This window comes from Leguminivora glycinivorella, chromosome 8, assembly GCF_023078275.1.
Source record: "Leguminivora glycinivorella isolate SPB_JAAS2020 chromosome 8, LegGlyc_1.1, whole genome shotgun sequence".
Lineage (NCBI taxonomy): Eukaryota > Metazoa > Arthropoda > Insecta > Lepidoptera > Tortricidae > Leguminivora > Leguminivora glycinivorella.
This window is the reverse complement of record NC_062978.1, coordinates 5,017,368-5,033,437: the sequence shown is the minus strand read 5'-3', so window position 1 is coordinate 5,033,437 and position 16,070 is coordinate 5,017,368. Positions and strand designations below refer to the sequence as shown.

Below are 16,070 nucleotides of genomic sequence, written 5' to 3'. Positions count from 1 at the left end.
TAAGCCACGGTAAGATTAAGAAGGCTTGTTTTATGGGTACTCAGACAACGATATATATAATATATAAATACTTATATACATAGAAGACATCCATGACTCAGGAAAAAATATCTGTGCTCATCACACAAATGAATGCCCTTACCGGGATTCGAACCCGGGACCGCGGCGTAGCAGGCAGGGTCACTACCGACTGCGCCAGACCGGTAAGTAACATTAAATAAAAGAAAAGGTTGTTATCTCAGAGCATACAAAACTACAGGGCAGACAAGCCACCGGCGAACGAGTCACAGTTGTTAGCTCATTGAGCATACAGTTTTTTTAATGGCTTTTACCCCTCGGTCTTTTTTCCGAGGTGGATTTCGCCAATGACGACGTTTCTCAACGTACAACACACGTAAAGAATGGTCGGTGATCTGGAAATTTTGGTTTTGGGAAGGAATTGGGTCCTGAAATGAACATGAAATAGTACATTAAGATACAAAGTGCGTAAAAAAGGAAGTTCGAAACGAGTGGCGATAAATTAAAACACGACCGAAGGGAGTGTTTTTAATCGACACGAGTTACGAATTTCCTTTTCGCACGTGTATCGTACGACGTTTTTCAGTACAGATGGCCCTCCGAAGTTTCGACCTGGCATATAACGAACCACTTCTCGCACTAGTGCGTAAAAAAAAACACCATCTGTACTAAAAAGATTGTTATTTAGACATCACAGGTTGTTGTTGTGTGCGTGCGTGATGACAAGAATGGCAAGTCCTCCGCATATGCACAAACATAGAAATTTTGCTCGTGTATTGTGCAATGGGCCATTTAGGCAACTTGACTGTACTTAAAATAAAATATTTTATACCATGCACGAAATAAAGCATCAGATAATTATAAGAAAAATAGGGACAGAAGTTATTTTTTACTCCTTTTATAAATCAGATAGAAATATAAAAATAAATCAGTTGACCCTGACGTCACTCAATTCAATTTCATATTAAGTAATTCCATATTAGCAAATCGTTCAAAATCGTTTTGACAGTTCTTAAAAAGAAGCTGATTTGACTAGGAGGAAAGAGCGTCCATCTATAAGTGTGTGGGATCAAGAACTTGCGACAGGCATTCAATACAAATCGCTGGGCAAGTCCAATCCTCTTTCTTCCTATATCTATGTTTGTTATATCTTATGTTTTTTCAAACTTTCAGAAAGCTTGGAAATACGAAAATGTTTTAATGGATTGTTAACAGGAACAAAGTGCAAAAAAAAACTTTTTAAGTATTTAGGCTCCGCGCACACGGGCGACAAAACTGTTTTGTCTCCGTCGCTCGGTCTATGGGCTAGTATGAAGGTGCGCACACGAGGCGACGCAACTTTTCATACAAATACGACGGAGACAAAACAGTTTTGTCTCCCGTCTGTGGGGGGCCTTAATTTGTAACAAGACGTATCATGACAAAGTTTGTAATAGGCTTAACAAAATCGCCTGGAGTATTCAGGGAGAAAAACATTATTTAAATTATACTACTTATCTGCTTATTCTGGGCTATTTTTTTATTCACATTAAAAAAAAACAAAAGCAGTAAGGTACAGGGGGACACATCTCGACTGGGGGCAAATGTAACTGGTCCATTTTTTTCATGTTTTACAATGTTTGCATTATTAAATAGAGTGTCCACCGGTTAATATATGGTAGGCGTGTTCAGTGGATACATGTAGAACTCAACATCATAGTGTAATAATGGAAAAAAAATGATTAGTTACAATTGCCCCCCAGTCGAGGTTTGCCCCGCTGTACCTTAATCACTCCTACAAACTGCGATATACTATACAGCAAGAATGATATAATACGGGACTGCCAGAGCCTATACAAAATAGCGTACTCCTGAAATGTATGGGCATTTTAGGCTTAAAACTAGATGGTGCTGTTTCGCAGCCTGGAAGTGGCCAAAATCATATTTTCTCCAAATATATTTGCGTGTTTTTATTTATTGTACCAACAAATTAAATATATATTTATTTTTATATCATGATATCATGTCAATACACATTTAAAAAAAAATGTAAGCATCATCAATGTAGTTATGATAGTATTTAATAGGTGGCGCTCAAATATTAAGTTACAATTCTTAGTAAGAAGATTGTATATCCATACTAATATTATAAATGGGAAAGTGTGTGTGTCTGTTTGTTTGTCCGTCTTTCACAGCAAAACGGAGCGACGAATTGACTCGGTTTTTTAAGTGGAGATAGTTGAAAGGATGGAGAGTGACATAGGCTACTTCTTGTCTCTTTCTAACGCGAGCGAAGCCGCGGGCAAAAGCTAGTCCTATATAAATCATCCTGGCATATAGCAAACTGCAGTAACAGGATCCGATAGTCTCATTAATGATTATTAAAAAAAACTCAAATCTAACGTTATCCTAGAGCATCGCCATCCGTATTTTCGTCTCCATGCGGTCTCAGAGACTAGCGATTTCGGGCAGGCCTCGGCTCAGGGTAAATGGGTCAAGGGTACTGGGTCAGTACGGTGAGCCCTGCGGGTTTAATTGTGTCTTGAATCAATAACAGCCGATGAGTCCGCTGATTGACAACTCTTACCCACGACATTGGTCAAAGCGCGTCAGCGGTGAGCGGCAGCCATACGTGCCAATGAAAAGTCCCATCGCTGTGTCTCGCTCCAATGTATGTATGGCCGCCGCTCACCGCTTAGACCATTGTCGTGGCTGAGCCGTTAGGAGACTCGGCATTCATTGTTTGTTGTACATATCGACCCTTTAGCACAACTTGCCTTGTCGCGCGCGAGTTCATACATCAAGCGCGACTTCAAGTATGGACTCGCGCGCGACAAGGCAAGTTGTGCTACAGGGGCTGGCGGTTTAGCACAACTCGCGTTGTCGCGAGTCCTTACATTAAGCGCGACTTCAAGTATGGACTCGCGGACGAGAGCGCAAGTTGTGCTAGAACGGATATCTCTATCTATCTCTATCTCTATGTAAGTTTTCTATTATGTACAATCACCGTCGCATACGAGCATTAAAAATCTTACTGTTTATGCTCTAGAGCGTAATACAACCGTACACAATTTTATACATAAAAATTGGTAATTTATTTACTTACATAATAATGATTTTATTAGGTAAGAAGATTAAATTCTGAAGGGAACCAAATCTGGCACGCCATTTCCTCCCCTTTCAATTTCCCGTCTTTCTCTTTAATCAACAGGGCGCACCGGGGCGAAATCATGCCGTCAACGTCAAATACGAAAATAATGTTTAAAAGGGTTGCCTGTAAATATTATAAGAATTTTTCGCAATTATTTTTAAGAGGTAGGTACCTAGATAGACTTGAAGAAGATTTAGACCTTTGATTTATAATTTAGAAGCACCATTAAATGAATTATTTAACTCAATCAATAAAATAAACTTTTTATCCTTTTGAGAAATAATAATAGGTAAGTCGGGCATTGCAAGCGTCCATAGGCCATGGAAACTGCATACCGTATGCATGTTTGCGACGAAATTATAAAAAAATATTTAAATACGTTACCTACACTACACTACATACCTATAACGTAAAAGTAGTGGCATGAAGAATTATGTAAAAGGCAAAGTCAGGCTCTTTCAAATATTTCATGCCACTATTTTGTTGTGCCTAATACCACAGTATAATAAAGAGTACTATCGTACAGTATGGCCACTCCCGCTCCCCGTTCAAAGTGCCGCCCACCCCCTCTCGGTTACCTCACAGTTACCGCCTGTCAAAAACGCGAACAGTCGACCTGTCATAATTCACGCGCGGTACGCGCGCGCGGTACGCGTTCATCTACACGAGCTTAGAATGTGTGATAGGAACGCGCCTCTTTCATATATTTGATCGCCAGTGTCCGAGGTGTGCTAATATACCTAATGTTACGTTACAAAGCTACGCATACCTACCCGCTAGCATTAACAAGCGGTACCTCTCTGCTAGAGCGAGTTAATAAAACACTAATGGGAAAGACCGACGCTTCCCCCATTAGCCATTTGATATACCGTGAAAGCCTATAATGGAGTGCAGCCTGACGGTTAAGTAGCCACTTTGAGGGTAGGTACGAGAATGTGAATCGATACCACCTACTATCAATTAATAAAGGCGGTCTGTACCGTTCTGCTTAGAGTATACCACTCGTTGCAGTAGTAAAATATCACTTTTTTCTATTGTCTACAGCCATTGCGATTCTTAAAAGAGAAAGTTTTTTGTTTATTGCCAAATAAAAAAAAATCTTAAAAAAAAAAAAAAAGATTTTGCAAGATACATTGCTGAGAAAAGGGTTAAGTAGTCTATTCTAAAAAAAAAACTATTCTGGAATTCTATGTCTGGTATAATTTATCACCCTATAAGACTTACGCACTGTAGGCAATTGTGGGTAGGTGTGGGCATAGCGTTGATTAGCTCACCGCCCACGCAACTCATCCCGATAGCTAAATACAGTCAATTGATTTTGCCCTACAACGCTTGTCATCCGTAATGGTATTTTCCCAAAGTAATTACATCATTGAGCCTAATCAAGGTGTCTATCTATATATTTTGAAGCTAAAGGAAAAATTTAAGAAAAAAATAGTTATTTGTTATACAAGGGGGCAAAGTTGTATTTTAACGCCGAGTGTGGAATTAAAAAACGAGAAGTAAAATACATTTGCACCCGAGAGTAACACAAAACTTTTCCCCTCATTAAAGCGAGTAAACTACAACGCAAAAATGCGTTTATCACTGCTTCCAGTAGTTCCACATGTGGTAAATCATCTTTATTACTAGATTCACCTATTTTTTTATCAATTTTAAAGCAGTTAATTTGACTTTATTCAAGGTGAAATTACTTTACCCACTAGTGGATAAAATGCGTTTTTACCCGCTGGTATTAAAGGACAAAACACGTGTTTCCGAGCTAGTGAGGGGAAAAATATTTTAACTACTGGAAGCAGTGATAAACGCATTTTTTGCGTTGTAGTTTCCTCGCTATAGTGAGGGGAAAAGTGTTGTGTTACACACGGGTGCAAATGTATTTTACTTCTCGTGTGTTAAAAAACTCGCAAGTTCAGGATTCTATTCTCGAACCACTCGCTTCGCTCGTGGTTCAACTATAGAATCCTTTCACTTGCTCGTTTTTCAATTCCACACTCACCGTTAAAATACAACTTTGCCCCCTTGTATAACAAATAACTATTATTTGCACACTCACATCAACATGAACAGCAAGAACAATGACAAAATAAACAGACTATGTGTGTCAGCAAAAAGGATCAAGCTGAGCATTGTATTCCAGCACTAGGTAGCCGCATATCTGAATGAATGGAAAAATCGGGTCCTGCCAGAGGTATGAATTTTGCAATATTTCGTCTATTACTATTATGATCGCTTTGATAAGGACTGGTGGAAAATGGGTCAAAGCCGGGATACGTGGATAGTGAGTACGTGGTAGTGAGACCTTTGCCCAGAAGAGGGACACTCTACGCTCATATAAATAAATAAACTATTAAGGTAACGGCGGCTATCAACGCGGGTATCGAAATCGACGCCCATTACCGCCGCATTTGCAAATACGCATTTTATAGGCAAACCGGCCAATTTCCTAAATAAAGTTACTCACACAAAGGAAGCCTGTTTAGTTGACTAACGCACATATAGGCGCTAGAGAGTGTGAATGAAAGAAGACACTCGCTATTTGACAGTTTTTGCCACGGGGCCGCAAGAAGAGGTTGTGTCATACTGACGCGTGACGCTAAACCTAAGTGAACTCCAATCTCATTTAGTAGTTTACGTAATAATTGTGACAAATAGGTGAAAGTTATGCATTTTAAATTGTTGTTAATAGTTTTCTACATGACTTCTGAGTACTTTTTACCTATTGTTTAGCCTGGAAATGTGTTTAAAGTGGAAATTAAAAGACAGCGGTGAAAGGCGCCATTTTGTGAGTAGATTCTATTACTGTGGTATACCACAGTAATGGTTAAAGTAGTGATATTAGTTCTTTATGCTTTATTTTAAGTATATGTGCTCGGTTATATAATGTCTTACAGTTGTTTCAATCTTGATCTATTCACGCTATCAAAGAACTATTTACGTGGTATGAAAAATATTCAACAAAACCTTAATTTTTAGCAAAAACTTCATTACTGATTTCGTAGTTTCTATGAAAACCGTTAATTTGTCAATTTCTTTAAACATTGAGATAAAGTCTGATGTTTACTTACCAGTTATGTAAACTTGGTTTTAATATAAAGTTGCAATATTTTATTTTGATTTGTAATGAAAATACATCTGTATGACATTGTTTTTATTGCTCGGAATTAGATTTTATTATACTCCAATTTATGCCTATCACCGATGGTACGATCGGATAACCCTCGGTAATGGAATATATAAGAATTTATTACCGATCCATGCAATATTTGTTTGGGTCGATAATAGGTTCCTAAAGAAGTATCTATTACCGAGCGACATATTAGTCTTGTATCAAAATATGACATTTAGAGTACCGTAAGTACAGATTTCTTAGATGAAACTGAGTCTTCTGTGGGTATTCATAAAGGAAGATAGTATAGGTATATGTATTTGTCATAATTTGTATATTCAACCGTCGGTATTAAGCTCCGAATTTTGAGATGGGTTTCTATTTACCGATGGCAGAAAAACACTGTCATTCATACCCTCGGTAATGAAATCTCAATTCGCGTTAATAGAACCGCAGCCTGTTCATTACCACGGTAATAGAAAATTTAGGTATGCTGGCTTCAATAATTATTTTATGACATATAATAAACTAAAATCATCCAAAAACTCTTCAAAACTAATAGTTCAATAAATACTCTTCCATAAAAAAAATATTTGTGGCCGTTAACGAGCTTTGATACCCTTAATTTTTTGGAATCTTTTGAAATCTTCCTGAAGTACCACGTTAATAGGCGCCATTACCTTATGTAATTTTTTAATGTAATAATTTTTAAGATAAAAAAACTGCCGCCTTTAGGGTTCTGGTGAAAGCTACTTGCGAATGTTGGATTATGTAGAAATGTGCAGGTATTTTTGAAAACTGCTTTTAATACTTTAATTATTTGATGGCAACACAAATGAATATACGTAATTACGTATACCGTTAAGGTTTGAGGAGTTTTCTCGATTATAAGAAATCGAAGCTTTGAGAAATTTGAAGCGGCGGTTAAAAAGGTGGCAATAGTTCGCAGAAAATAATATTCTATGTTTAGCTCAGCACTTCGTTTCGTATTCTGTAAACGTTTATCATTTTGGCTAGTTCCACAGGGAACGCACGTCTAGTTTCTTCCTGCCATATTCGAGCAACGCTCATAAGATGTGACTAAAATGTCATTTGGGCATGTCACCTTACAGTGTTAACTGCATGGTATCGTTTTTAACGCGTTTCACTTGCAATATTACGAAGAATTGTAATAATCCACGTCAATTATAAACTTTGATACAGTACGACAAATTCTCATATTGACGTCAATCTGATGTCTTGTTGTGTCATTTTGTTAATATCGTTTTTGATACCATATGCATCTAAGGGCCGGTTGCATCGACACATTAAAACTAACGTTTCTTCAAGCAATAACCCCATTTTTGTTATACCCAATCCGTATCTTGTCTAATATTCGACTTAGTTTGAATCGGATCGTTAGTTCCTGAAGGCTTTGGAGGCTCTAGAAACAGCTTCCATATATTTTTATGACTCTCGGGAATTTACTATAGGTATATTAGGTACTTACAACCACCTGGATATATTTAATCTTTTAACCGCCGTGGGAAACAACCACCTAGATTAGAGGATAAAAACATCCCTTTACCGCCGTAGTCCGATAAATAAGACAAACAATATCCATTGTATTTTACCAAGGTCTCATAAATAAGACAAATCTACTTTTTATTAAGGTAATAAAACTTAAATAACAAATAAATAATAAGCTAACTCTAAAACAATAAAACAACTTAAAATTAAATTTAAAACTAATCTAAACTAAAATACATCTAAATAGGCCCCCGCGGCATTGTGCCAAAGATGCTGGCAGCATTCCCTAGCTGAATAGTAATGCTTATGCGTTGCAACAGTAAGCTGCCAGCTCTCTGGTCACCGGTAGTTTCTATGAGCTTTGCGCTCAGCTCTTTAAAAAAAATACAGCAATGGCGCTTGGACAAATCTTCGTATAACTTACGACAAATTTCGTAGCACGGCTTTGTGAATAAATAATCTAACCACAAAATTTAAATTTTGAAAAAGACCCTGACATAGTGAATCGATTTCCATCACACATGGCTAAGAACATTCCCGACTACTTCAGCTTTCAAACAAAAAAAACTAATTCTAAATCGGTTCATCCGTTCAAGAGCTACGATGACACAGACAGACACATACACACAGACAGGCAGACAGACGCGTCAAACTTATATCACCCCGTCGTTTTTGCGTCGGGGGTTTAAAAATTAAAGCGGTCAAAGGTTAATAATAAAAATCTCGGCACGTGTAATGTATCAAACATAAGTAACGTAACCTTTAATATGATAAAGGTTTCAAGAATATACACGTAAAGACGTCATTAAATAAGTGTACCGCGTAATAACTCAGAGCCTCCCACGGCGTAGCCACAGATGTCTCCTGCAGGGCGTCAATTGGAGTAAGGTTAACGAAATAGGCTACTCGTGTCTGGTAGGTATCCTCTTAAAAAAAGCCTCGAATTGCAGACCGAATGTACACAAAAACAATATTTTTATTGAAATTTCATGCCGATTGTCCCAGAGCTGTAAGAACCTCTTTTTGACACATGACAGCGTCCGCAAAACGTAAACTCGCGCAACCTAATGAAATTTTAAATAAAATCCTGTAATAATATTTAAAAAAAAACCAAGTACTTAAAAACAATATTTCGCTTACTTTAAACATAATCTAACACATGTTACATTTTTGCGGATGTTAGTGAGTATTTTACGATATTAATTTAACACGCAGGATTTACTTACTATGTCATTTATCATTCATTTTTATTTTTAAACTAGTGTTGTGGCAGAGTCTGTCATTTCGATTCAAATGACATTTCAGTAAGTTGACAGAAATCGTATATTTCTTTAAGCGCCTCCTTGTACATAGGGCCTAATCGATTCAACCAATTCGAAATTAATCGTTAGATTTGGCAAACGATACGTCTTAGCCACATCGCAACATACTACAAAACAAATGTGTCAAAAATGTGAACTTACAAATCCGGGACAATAATTATCGTCACAAAACTGACAGTTCTAATTCTAATTAAACAAGTAGTAAAAATAAAACAAGACAAATTCTAATTCAAATTGAAAATGCCCTAATAGACGGTCAACCAAGTCTTGTCACTAAAAAAGCGGCAAATTTGTAAAATGTATAGGGCTCATCGGCATGACAAAACGTGTGCCTTCACCTATAGACTTCGTATCGATGTTTATTAATGTCTGCGTATTTTCTAGTTCCGCCCGACGGCCATTTCTTTGCTATCAAGTACTGAAGGTGGAAAAAAAGTGCTAACTTTCCTTAAATTCTCAAGGCTGATTTTTATGTGTGTTTTATGTATGCACGTTGTTAGAAATTGGTAATTATCATGGCGGCTCTGGCCCCGTAGCCGAATGGCATTTCTCCGACGCCAAACGAAAGCGATACGCCGCTGGCTCTGTCGCGCCAATACGCAAGCGCGATAGAGATAGATATCTACTAGCGCTTCGTTTCGTGAGCGTTTCGTGAGCGATTGTGCCATTCGGCTAGCCACCCTGGGCTCTTAGTCCATTAGTGCGAAGATTTGGTTGACCGTCTAGACAGTTACTCTTGTCTCTACCTTCCTGGGTACCTAACCCTCTTAAATAATAGCCTCGAATTACACTCGAATTATAGACCAGACCAGGCCCCGTAGCCGAATGGCATTTCTCCGACGCGAAACGAAAACGAATCGCCGCGAAAACTAGTCTGGCTCTGTCGCGCCAATACGCAAGACCGCTAGAGATAGATATCTACGAGCGTTTCGTTTCGTGAGCGTTTAGTGAGCGTTTGTGCATCGGCTACGCACGCAGTAACGGCTCAGCCACGACATTGGTCTAAGCGCGACAGCGGGGAGCGGCGGCCATACATTGGAGCGAGACACAGCGATGGGACTTTTCATTCGCACGTGTGGCTGCCGCTCACCGATGTCGCGCTTAGACCAATGTCGTGGCTGGGCCGTAAGGTTAACGAAATAGGCAGTTACCCGTGTCTCGTAGGTACCCTCTTAAATAATAGCCTCGAATTACAAAAGGGTTAGCCATAAATTTTAAGCACACACTATACTTGGCTATGTAAGCGTTGGGAGTTGGCTCTCGACTAAATACATAGTCGTTAGAGTAAATTTATTTAGTTTGTTTGTTACTGAGGCCTCTGTTACAGTTTCAGATTATTTCAGGTGCTAGTTAGACATAATTTCTTACAGTATAAAGACAGCGAACATCCATGCTATTTAATATTATAATTGGGAAAGTGTGTGTGTCTGTTTCTTTGTCCGTCTTTCACGGCAAAACGGAGCGACGAATTGACGTGATTTTTTTATGTGGAGATAGTTGAAGGGATGGAGAGTGACATAGGCTACTTTTTGTCTCTTTCTAACGTGAGTGAAGCCGCGGGAAAAAGCTAGTAACAAATAACTTGGAGATACTCTAAGAACAAATTAAATTATTTTCATAGAAAATATTTTAACTTTTATTTTTTAAGTAGTAACACTAAGTAATAATAAAAAGCCGGTTAGCGGAGTACGCTGGTTCGATTCCAGATCGGAACACTGGAGGCCTTGGTCATTTTTTCTTTGTATATGACATTTATTTAATGTTTAACTTGGAGATAATTTAGATGTTACGTTCTCTGACTTAAATACACAGTATGTAAAGATAAATTGTACTTGATATCGATACGATAATGAGATGTTAGCTCTCACGCATCGACTACATTTTCACGCCGCTATATCTAGGAAATAACTACATACTCTTATGTATGTATTTTTTATCCTAGTAAACAGTTCGAGGCGCTCCTCACTCTCTCCATACAACGAACATATTTTTCCGTGACTTTAATCCAGAAACATTAGCAAAATCGTCAAAAGTAGTGTTGGAGTCACTTAACTGCGTGTCGGCAGAAAATAGTGAATATTCTTCCAGTATTTACTGTTACCAGTGAAATCTAAGCCGTGATGCTCGATTGAGCTTCTAGATGCCTACGTCAAATATTAGCTGTAGGTACGACATGGATGGGATATATCAGTCGGCCTAGCCGAATGACAATAGTTAACGCTACGCCGATCAAAACACAGTCTGGCTCTGTTGCGCCAATACGGAAGAGCGATAGAGATAGATACGAATACAATATTGTTGTAAGCGATTGGCCATTTGGCTACGGTCCCTGTGTGGTAAAGCGGGTTCCGATAGGAAGGCCGTGTTATCTCCGCTATCTAACGGCATTGACTTTAATGCTGGTGATCGCTTTAATGGAACACCCACTTTGCATATCGGTCATGCAAATGACGCAAACTTTTCAGGGTCTCATTAGAATATTGGTAAGTGAAATGTGGTAATTTGAGGTAAACTGTGTAAATTTAATACGGGATAAACTTTTAACAGTATAAGACCTTAAAAGCCCGCATACAAAGGCCGTAAAATAACCTAACCACAAAATTAAAATTTTGAAAAAACCCCCGACCGCGACCTAGTGGACCGATTTTCATGAAACATGGCTAAGAACACTCCCGACTCCCGACTAACACAGCTTTCAAATAAAAAAAACTAAATCGAAATCGGTTCATCCGTTCAGGAGCTACGATGCCACAGACAGACACATACACACAGACAGACAGACAGACACGTCAAACTTATAACACCCCGTCGTTTTTGCGTCAGGGGTTAAAAATAGTACTATTTAATTCCTGTATTCATCTTAGTGTAAGTATTTACTTATAACAAAGAGGATCAATTATTATAGAAAGTTACTGTCAAAGTAAAATATGTAACCACAGTGCAGTTACTGCCATCTCTCGACATAGGCTTAAAACTTATGAACCTCAGTTTTGAGAATTTGCACCAGATGTTTATCTTGATATGTGATAAAATGTCAAATATTAGTATTAGCGCCATCTAGCCGAGAGTCCTCCAAAGGTGTAACGCCATCTAGGCCACCGTACCTATTTCTATATGGTTCTGAGGTACGTTTTTTTTTAGACGGTAGCTGTCTAGTGTCTATACGGAGTTACATATGTCTTTGCTTATAATTATTATTGTTTATATATTTTCCAAAAGATTCACGTAATCCAAAAATGTTTTAGGGCTTATCTAATAATATGCTACAGCTCAATTTTACTTTTACTTTTATGTGTGGATCCCTACTTAAAAATATCCATACTAATATTATAAATGGGAAAGTGTGTGTCTGTTTGTTTGTCCGTCTTTCACGGGAAAACGAAGCGACGACTTGACATGATTTTTTAAGTAAAGATAGTTGAAGGTATGGAGAGTGACATAGGGTACATTTCGTCTCTTTCTAACCCCCCACTTCCCTAAAATGGGGGTCAGAAGTTTGTATGGAGCATTCCGCAATTTTCGAATTAACGCGAGCGAAGCTGCGGGCAAAAGCTAGTATTTTTATAAAGTTTACTTCCAAGCTTAGTAGTGCCTTACAAAATTCACTTAGGATTAAAATTTTACATATTGTTCGGGACAAAATCAGAAATCCTTTGGGGCATAGGTTCATATCCTACCGACTGCGCCATTTTGGTAATAAAGCATTACCATAAATATATGACTACGCGCCATGTTACGGAATTTCATTAGAACGATTTTCTTCACACTATACCATAAATTAAATATAACAAGATCATACCATCCCATACATTAAAATGCGACCGCCTACGAACGCGCTTACACTCCACCACACATAGATGGCGCCACAAATTTGGCCCGTGGCATTTATAAATGTAAGTGTTTACGCGATTAAGTCCCGTTTTGTTCTAAAATTATGAGTGCGAATCGTGTTAGTCTAAATCAATATAAGTGACTTTCTCGTGGAATGCCCCACAAACGCCAACGATAATATCGTTACCGCTATCTCTATCGATCTGCGGTACTGGCGCGACAGAGCCAGACTGCGTTTTGATCGACATCTAGCGTTAACGATTGTCATTCGGCTAGGCCGACTGATATATCCCATCCATGTCATACCTACAGCTAATATTTGACGTAGGTATCTAAAAGCTCAATCGAGCATCACGGCATAGACTTCAATGGATCAGTAAATGCTGGAAGAATTTTCATTATTTTCCTCGACACGCGGCCACAAAGGCTCCATTCATGTTATAGTAAGTCGTAGTAGCTTCTGACTGAGCGTATATGTAAAGCCACCAGATATATATGACTATTGTCAGAAGAGCGCTGTTATTCTGATGTATGCAGTGACAGTTCAGTGTAGTATGCTACCTATGAAAATAGTTCTACTAAAATTCCGCAACATGGCGCGTAGTTATATATTTCTGGTCAGGCTTTATGTAACAATCGCCACCAGAGTAGCTGTCAAAGATCTCACAAATATCGGATCAATCACTAACATCTTTATAATAGAGACGTGCTCTGATATTTGTGAAACCTTACGGCTCAGCCACGACATTGGTCTAAGCGCGACAGCGGTGAGCGGCGGCCATACATTGGAGCGAGACACAGCGATGGTACTTTTCATTCGCACGTATGGCTGCCGCTCACCGCTGTCGCGCTTAGACCAATGTCGTGGCTGGGCCGTTAGGCAGCTCCGATATATTTGATGGCGACTGAACAGTCGACTACAAAGAGATGTATCCATTTTTCACTTTATTGCATTGTAATACAAGTAAGGTGAAAAAGTGGATACATCTCTTTGTAGTCGACTGTACATGTTATTTTTTGGGTCATCGTACATATTTTGTTTACAGTATTTACTATTACATTCGCGCCTTTCCTGTAGAGTCTGCGCGTAAAGAAAATAGTCACAGAATAGAAGAGTGTATAGGGTTGCATACATTTTAAAACTCCTTCCGAATAGACTATAGAAATTGCAAAGTTTAGAGAATCTAAAGCCAACTTTTTTGCTGCACTCATCAGACATTTATTATTATTCGGCAAGATAATTAAGGTTCCTTCCGCTGATTATGGAGAACTAATAATGCGTTATACTGTAATATTCTCTACTCAAATGTTCCACAAAGGTACAGTCAATATCAAAAGTAGGTACAATGTTGGCAGATACTCCAAACACATTGTTTTAGTCGCGAATATTGATGATGACTTTAAGGTAATTTTAACTTCAAGACCCATTTGCACATGACAGAAAGTTGTTTAAGCTCAACTAAACTAAATCTATAGAAATCCATAACTTAAATGGAACGTTCAGAAATTCGATTAACAAACACCCCGGGGAGCTCCGAACCTCTTATGGAACTCAATTAATGGCACCAACTCCATTACTGCGACCTTGGTGCACTGAAGCCGGAGGGCATATTAACATAACATTGTTAGCAGCCAATATACTTGGAATTGCATTGGAAATGCAATTATGGCCTTCGTTCTTGGGGTAATCTATAGAACAACGGTTAAACCCTTTCACGAGGCAGATCCTAAGAAAAGTCTTCTGGAAACATATTTGGGCTATAAAGTCCTAGAAATAGGATCAAGGAAAAAATACGCTAGGTGATACACGATGATCTGCATTCATTCCTCAAAAGAAAAACAGAAAATACCTATTACTTTGTTGTCCATCCATCCACCTGACTGTCAAGACCCTTTATCTAAGGAATGCATAAAAGCATTTTAAATTAAAATTAAAACCGTCTGAAATGTAAAATTATGCGGAGCCTTAAAGCGGTGAAAAGTTCAAGCTTTTGAGATTACTTAACAAAAAGTTACGGCCGTCTAGGTATGTATGTCGAAAAAATGAATATTTCGATATTATAAAATATACCTTTTAAATTGAAATTGACCGGATACTTACTTCCTACGTTGACCTACGAGTAAACCTGAAAATTTGCCGAGCAGTATCACATTTCACTACAAGGAAAAATCTAGTAAAAATACAGGGAAAAACTGAAAACTTTAAAATGTCAAAAATAAAAATAAGTTCATTTTATACCAAAACCCTCGTGGGCGATTCCACACTACCTATCCGGTTTTTTATCTCTCTCGCTTAACAAATACTTAATAAAGTACCTAAAACCTAGTAGTTACCTAAAATGACAATAATTTAAGAAAATGTATTGGGCATCGAAAATAAATTTCAATCTAAATCGATCATAACTGTTCCACAACTATAGACCAACCATGGTCCAAAATTAACTGTGAATATTTCGTTCAGTTGTGCATTTTACCTACTAGGTATATTTTTTGTAGTTCTAAGGCTTAATTATCTATATAAATGAATGAAAATACTCTAACTAAACCAAAAGGACCATTAGTATTTTTTTTAAATTGTGGACCATAGTTTCAGTATTGGACATAGTTCGGGAGTTGTACGGTAGTAGTTTAATTTGAATATCCCAGTAGGTACAAGGACAGTGGTGACCTGAAAGGACGATTCACTCTCACGCAAACAGACACCACCAAGTTACGTCACCATCACGTCATTATGACGCAGTGTGACTTCAAACACGAGTCCAAAAGTGGACCGAGAACAAAAGTATAGTAAAAAATCAAGTGAACTTACCTACGTGGCCGTTTTTCACAATTTGCACATCGTTCGAGTAGTAAGAACTAAACAGTACGAGAGGCGTAGAGTGGCGCGTATGGCTCGCGAGTGGCGGCAGGCATGCGCGGCGCCCACGTTCGATACTGCCCCTCCCTCGCGTAACCCTGGGTACGTAGCCAAATCCACAAACGCTTACGATTATATCGTTAGCTATTTCTCTCTATAGCTCTTCCGAATTGGCGCGACAGAGCCAGACTGCGTTTCAATCGGCATCTAGCGTCAAAGATTAGTAGGTATTTAGTCTGGGCCGGCTGTAGGTACATTACCCGTGATTGATAAGGGAATGTTAAACGCGTTATC

The 16,070-nt window shown here is 38.4% G+C and overlaps 1 protein-coding gene across 1 annotated transcript in view; it reads right to left on the bottom strand.

Annotated features, from left to right (window-relative positions):
• The window catches only part of LOC125228726 (MAP kinase-activating death domain protein), a 91,461-nt gene extending 75,603 nt beyond the window's left edge, over window positions 1-15,858 (bottom strand). The window contains exon 1 of the mRNA XM_048133387.1: window positions 15,729-15,858. The gene's annotated coding sequence lies outside the window, so the exon portion shown is untranslated. The remainder of the gene's footprint in view (window positions 1-15,728) is intronic.
• Window positions 15,859-16,070: the final 212 nt, after the last annotated feature.